A 6,104-nucleotide genomic window follows, 5' to 3' on the forward strand; every position below is an offset into this window, starting at 1 on the left:
TGCTATCGTCCAGGGGCGTCACAGGGGGGGTGGGGGGGAGTGGGACTGAGTTACTTGGGCCCAAGGTGGAGGGGCCTTAATTATTTTATACTTTAGCTATTAAAAAAGAGCTGATATACAAGCTCACAGCGCGGCACCGAGTGCCGCGCTGCGAGCTTGTATATGTGCTATTTTTGAAGCGGTGACTAGCCGCTTCCAATGTATGCTCATGTCTGTCCCCTTGTCCTCACTCACTCACTCACTCACCAGTATGAACAGGATCTGCGCATGCGCGCGCGAGAGAGAGAGAGAGAGAGCCAGACAGAGCAAGCGATGCTGATTTCTAAACAGAAAGTGAAACTTACAAACCGCACGCTGAAAACAGAGAGAGAGAGAGAGAGAGAGAGCACGTTGCGGTAAAAAAAAAAAAACACACACACACACACACCAGTAAAAACGGGACTCATAAAATGTCCCTGGGACCCATCTGAATCAAAAACATAGATCTGGAACTGCTCTAATTCACCGCTTCAGTTCGAACCGAGGTTTGATTTTTTTTTTAAGTCATGAAAATGTGTGCAAATCTTTGAATATATGTAAGCGAACATTTGTAACTCAAATTTGGCTTCTGGGGGGGGGGGGGGTCCCTGGAACTAAATATTTTGAGATGGGGCTCCGTGGCCAAAATTCATATCATTTTGGGGGTCCTTCACATGAAAAAGTTTGAGCACCAGCATCACTGACATAGAAACATAGGTTTTTCAAAAAACCTTAGAAGGATTTGAAATATTCAAAGACTTGCACAAATTTTCGAGCTTGTATATCTGCCATTTTTCAATAGCTAGCAGTCCCACTCCCCCACCCCCCCCCCCCCCCTTGTGACGCCCCTAGACGATAGCATAGCAATCAACTCTGAATTGTATCTCTCACTCATTCTGTGCCAGATGCCAAAATGGCTCCAAGGTAGCTGTGCCGAGATTTTGTATGTTTTTCTTTACTATGCAATGAAAAAAAATGATTTTTTTTTTTATAATTTTTTTTCCCCACAGAAACAGACACAGTTGTTGTGATTCAGTGGCAAAAAGAATTTTGTCAATCGGACAAATGGTTCCAGAGATAGAGCTGTTTGAATGAAAAAAAGTGTCCATCCACTAGAATGGACACACATGAACACACATTTTCTCAATCAGCTAAACGAGGGAGCGAACACACAAACAGAGAAAAGCATCTCTCTGATCTCAGGTCATTTTGACATCTTTAAAAAAAAAGAAAAAAAAAATCTTTTTTTTTTTTCTATGTAAAAAACACAAAAACCGTCATAAGCCGTCATTGGCACACAGGGCTATTGGAAAAAAAAACGTCATAAGCAGTCATTGGCACAGAATGAGTTAAGCTCAAAGTAGCAGATCCACAAGCTTGAAACGCGGCGCAAAGGAACGCTTTTTGTGCTTGTCGATCTGCTACTTTTGATGCTTTTGAATTTTAATCCTGAAAAGTAAAAGTTTTTGAGGTTTCCACCCAACAGAGACAATATAACCCCCTAAATCTCCCTAAATCGGGAGATAAGCGACCGTCAGGTCGCATACACAAACTTTAGAAGGCAATGGTAGCCAATCAGGAGGGAATATGGGAAATGGGACAGATCCATGTTGATGACATGACTTTAGAGATACTGTGTACCGCTTTGCGTGATGTTAGGGCAAAATATGTAGGAGCAGTGTCCAAAAATGTGTTTTGCAAGAATCTGCCTCATGGTGGCGCTAGAAGAGGGGCATGTGAGACATGAGGGGGTCTCACATGTCTCTCATGAGGGGGTGGCATGGATAGGGGCAACGGTGGCGGAGATATGAGTAGAGAAAAGTGTGACGCGACGCAACGTGACACGACGTGGCGTGACGTGACGTGACTGACAGACAGACAGACAGACAAACAACATGGAGAGAAAGAGAGAGAGAGAGAGGGAGGGAGAGAGAGAGAGAGAGAGAGAGAGAGAGTTCCCTAGGGATATACAGCAGCTTGACCAATCAGTGCAAGTTAAAGTCTTTTCCTCCCTAGGGATAAGGTACCCAGGCTGTCGTTCATCAACAGAGGGTGGGCTCCATGCTCCCCCATCCTTGTTTTATTCCTTGTTGGCCTTTTATCAAATCAGTCTCGTCTTGTCTTGTCTTTTCCCCCTTGTGTCATGGTTGGGTAACCAGTCTCTGGAGATCAGCCTCCTTTAGATGTAATTGTCAAGAGGGCTTAGTATAAGCTGTAATAATAACATCTTATCCTGTGTTTCTTAAACTGTAAGCAGGGTCATTTTGTTGAAACCTCTTATCGCCATATTTTAACTTTTTATGTCTTTTTGGTCAGTCATACAACAGTGTCACAAGCTGCCTACAAGCTGCCTGCAAGCTATTTATATTTGATAATGAGCAATTAAATAGATACGTGCTAGCCACATTAAACCTGGCATACCTATTTTGTGCAAATTTTCATAATCTAAATTCCAAAATAGTCAAAATCTGTGAGCTGGTATAGGGCTAAGAAAATTAAAATTCGTTATCCCAACTCAGCCTAGCTCAGCTGCAACGTACAGTAAGGCCAGTTCTATGTCTCTGACGACTGTTCCCATCCTTTACGGAGTGAATTTCAGCCCCCCCAGCTCCAGACACTTTTTGAAGAATAAACAACATTGGAAATCCTTTGTACCTGCAGCCATTGCACTTCTATAGCACAAGACGGATGCACCTGGCCTATGCACAGCACTTCAGCTTCAACTGAGGGGGCGAGAGAGAGAGAGAGAGTGTGTGTGTGTGTGTGTGTGTGTGTGTGTGTGTGTGTGTGTGTGTGTGTGTGTGTGTGTGTGTGTGTGTGTGTGTGTGTGTGTGTGTGTGTGTGTGTGTGTGTGTGTGTGTTAAAGCATTTTTTCACGACCTTATTCTTAGGCCGTGTTGCTGGTGTAAGTGATATTTCTTTCTGAAAATACTGTAAGTGTTAAATATCTCTATATTCAGATAGTAATCATTGCTATAGAGTGTTTGTTCAGTCTCTCCAGCTCTTTAGTAAACAGAAAATACATTTTCAGTTTGTGATACATCAGGACAGAGAACAGCATAAAGATAAATGATTCAGTTTTTAGTGTTTTAGTTTGTTTGTTTAATCACTTCCAATTTAACTTGTTTAATCCACTCTCCTGATTATATAAAATTGGTATCCCAACCTGAAAATGTATTTTACTGAAGCCAAATCTTGTGTGCAGCATATCCAGATTGGAGTCGCATTGTTTTTATGTAGTCTAAATAACAGCAAACAAAATATTGTTGTGATGTTTTGCTTTTAACTGGATTCCCTTTCGGATTTTTTTCTACCCTCGGGTACAAATAAATACCCTTTATTTACTTTGTTTCACAAGTACAAGACCCCACTCTCCAGTGGTCCTCAACCTTTTCAGGCCGTGACCCCCAAAATAATCGTATTTTAACTGGGAACCCCCACCCTAACGAGCACTAAGAGTTGAGGCATTACATTTTGTATAACACGGTTCTATTGTGAAAATAGCCGATCTACATGCTCACAAAACACGAGGCGTTTTGAGCATGTAGATTGTCTATTTTCACAATTTCTGTGCCTAATATTTGACAATTTGGCCAATGTTTAATTTGAATTTTACAGGTATTAAAAAGTCCTCAAATGTGCAGATAGCCTCTATACCTTTTAACCTTATGTTGTTGTTTTTTTACTGTTGAGTGAGAAAACAAAGTTGCACATTAGGTTAATCATCTGGGGATCCACCAAAATAATTTGGGGACCCCCCCTAGGGGTCCCGACCCACAGGTTGAGAACCACTGCTCTACTTCACAGTGCAGACACACTAACACTACTGACTTACTGACTGCCTCACCCCATACAGTAGCACTTTGCCATTTTTGGCACTTCTTCAATTATTTAAGCCCTGGGCTTTTGCTTTCCCTGTTGCTGTTCATGGAAGTGCTGATGTGCCCTTTCTTTTTATCTCCAAATAAATCTGATCAATCAATCGATACGTCACAATGTAATGTGGAAGATAAACCCTGACTATATGAGTGACCTTCGTTATCCGTCCTCTTAACCTACTGTACATGTACAGTAGCTTTGGCATTAGGATGCCAAATCACATTGAGTGTGAGGGAAATTAATCATTCTGCGTATTATCAGAAAATGATGAAAGTATTACCATGCGTGACTGGGGCCATGCTAAACCCTAATCCCCTAAAATCCTTTGCCTTTTTTACTATTTTGAAAAACATTTTAAAATACTTCAAATAGCCGATCTACATCGACACGTTGTGAGCTTGTAGATCAGCTATTTGAACTATTTAAAAAAAAAAAAATCTGAAGGCAAAGAAGTTTAGGAGTTTAGGGTTTAGCTTGGTGAAAATAGGGCCTCTAGGCTTTGTAGAGGAACTGAGAAAACCAGTAAGACAGACACCACACACAGATCGCATGTACTGTATACACGCAGCCTCATTGTGGCGCTAGAACAGGGGCATTTGAGAAATGAGGGGCGGAGGTTGTGGTTTGCCAGCCAAGGAGTGTGTGTGCAAAGTTTGGCATGGATAGGGGCAACAGTGCAGGAGATAGGGCTAAAAGTGTGACGTGATGTGACGTGACGTGACGTGACGTGACGTGACGTGACGTGACGTGACGTGACGGGACGGGACGGGACGGACAGACGGAGGGACTGACTGACGGAGGGACTGACGGAGGGACTGACAGACAGCCGGTGGAGGTTTTCATAGTAACTTGCGACCTGGCGGTCACAATAAAAGCACTTTGATTATCTTTTCAATGAATTAACTAAAAACTGCCCTGTTCACAGTCATTCTGTAGAACTGTATGCAGTTCCATTGAGGTCATGCACTTTTATTCAAGTTCTGGGTAACTGATCGAGCGCGAGAAGCATGCAACTTTAATAGTGTACGTGCCTGTGTGCGTGCGTGTACTGTAATGTCTGCAATAATAATAAGATGTGGGAAACAGATGCAACCATGGGTTCAGTGGGGCATTACTATGAACATTTACCATGAATATTGTATGACACACTGCTCGTAGACTATGGGTGGTAGTTATTTCATTGCAGTGGACAAGATGTGGAATGCCCTACCAACCAACAGCCATCAAAAAATGGGACTCCCTAAGAGCCATGAAAGAACACCTGGAAGTCTGCATTTTGCAACTGGACTTAGACAAGTCTTCTAGCTTGCCACAAGATATTAGCGCATCACTGTTTCTCTGTAAATATATCGTCGTTGTCGGGTGAAAACCTTGTATGTCCAAAACTGTTCGTTTTGCATTATCATTTTAAAAATGATTTAAACTAGTGAAAACAGCCGATCTACAAGCACACAACGCCTCGCGGTGCGAGGCGTTGTGTGCTAGTAGATCTGCTGTTTTCACTACTTTTGTGCGACGGCCTTGTATGATGAAGCAGGGCTTTACTTTGGGAAAGAACGTACAAATGTGAAACTTGGAGACAAATTATACCATTTCAATCCGAGCGATATAAAACTGCTCAAAGAAATGAAGGGAACGAAATGTTCCCTTCATTTATTTGAATTTATTTGAGTATAGTATACTTTACAGTAGTACTGCTCAAAGAAAGCTCAAAGAATTAAGGGAACATTTGGTTCCCTTCATTTTTTTGAGCAGTATATTTTAATAAGCTCGTTGCTGTTGAGCGTTCGCGATATGCAACACATCTCTCCTTAGCCGGAATATCCAGCCATATCTGCTGGAAACTAATGGATCAGGACAGGACACCCCTAAAGCACCCCTAAAACTCAGGTGTAGATATACTGCGAGAACTCTCCAGAGAACGGTTGGCCAGACACATTGCATCTCCATATTTCAACTTGGTATGATTTTTCATAAATTATTAATGCCCTACTTCGTTGTAAGAAAGTGTCAGGCGAAAATAGCGAAAATAGCTAGAGCTTGCAGATCTGCTATTTTAGCTACTTAAAGGGGGCCCACCATGAATTTAACTTTTTTTGTCCTTGTTTTTTGGTCTTCCCAGTGTCTCTTCCAGCCCAAAAAACCCAATTCATTAACTCTAAAGGCCCATTCCCATTGGGCCAGATAACAGATAAAAAAATATCTTT

The 6,104-nt window shown here is 42.0% G+C and overlaps 1 protein-coding gene across 2 annotated transcripts in view; it reads right to left on the reverse strand.

Moving 5' to 3' along the window:
* Window positions 1–6,104, reverse strand: part of dbn1 (drebrin 1) — a 133,628-nt gene that overhangs the window by 36,622 nt on the left and 90,902 nt on the right. The window lies entirely within an intron of this gene.

This window comes from Nannobrachium achirus (assembly GCF_963921795.1).
Source record: "Nannobrachium achirus genome assembly, chromosome: 19".
Taxonomy (NCBI): domain Eukaryota; kingdom Metazoa; phylum Chordata; class Actinopteri; order Myctophiformes; family Myctophidae; genus Nannobrachium; species Nannobrachium achirus.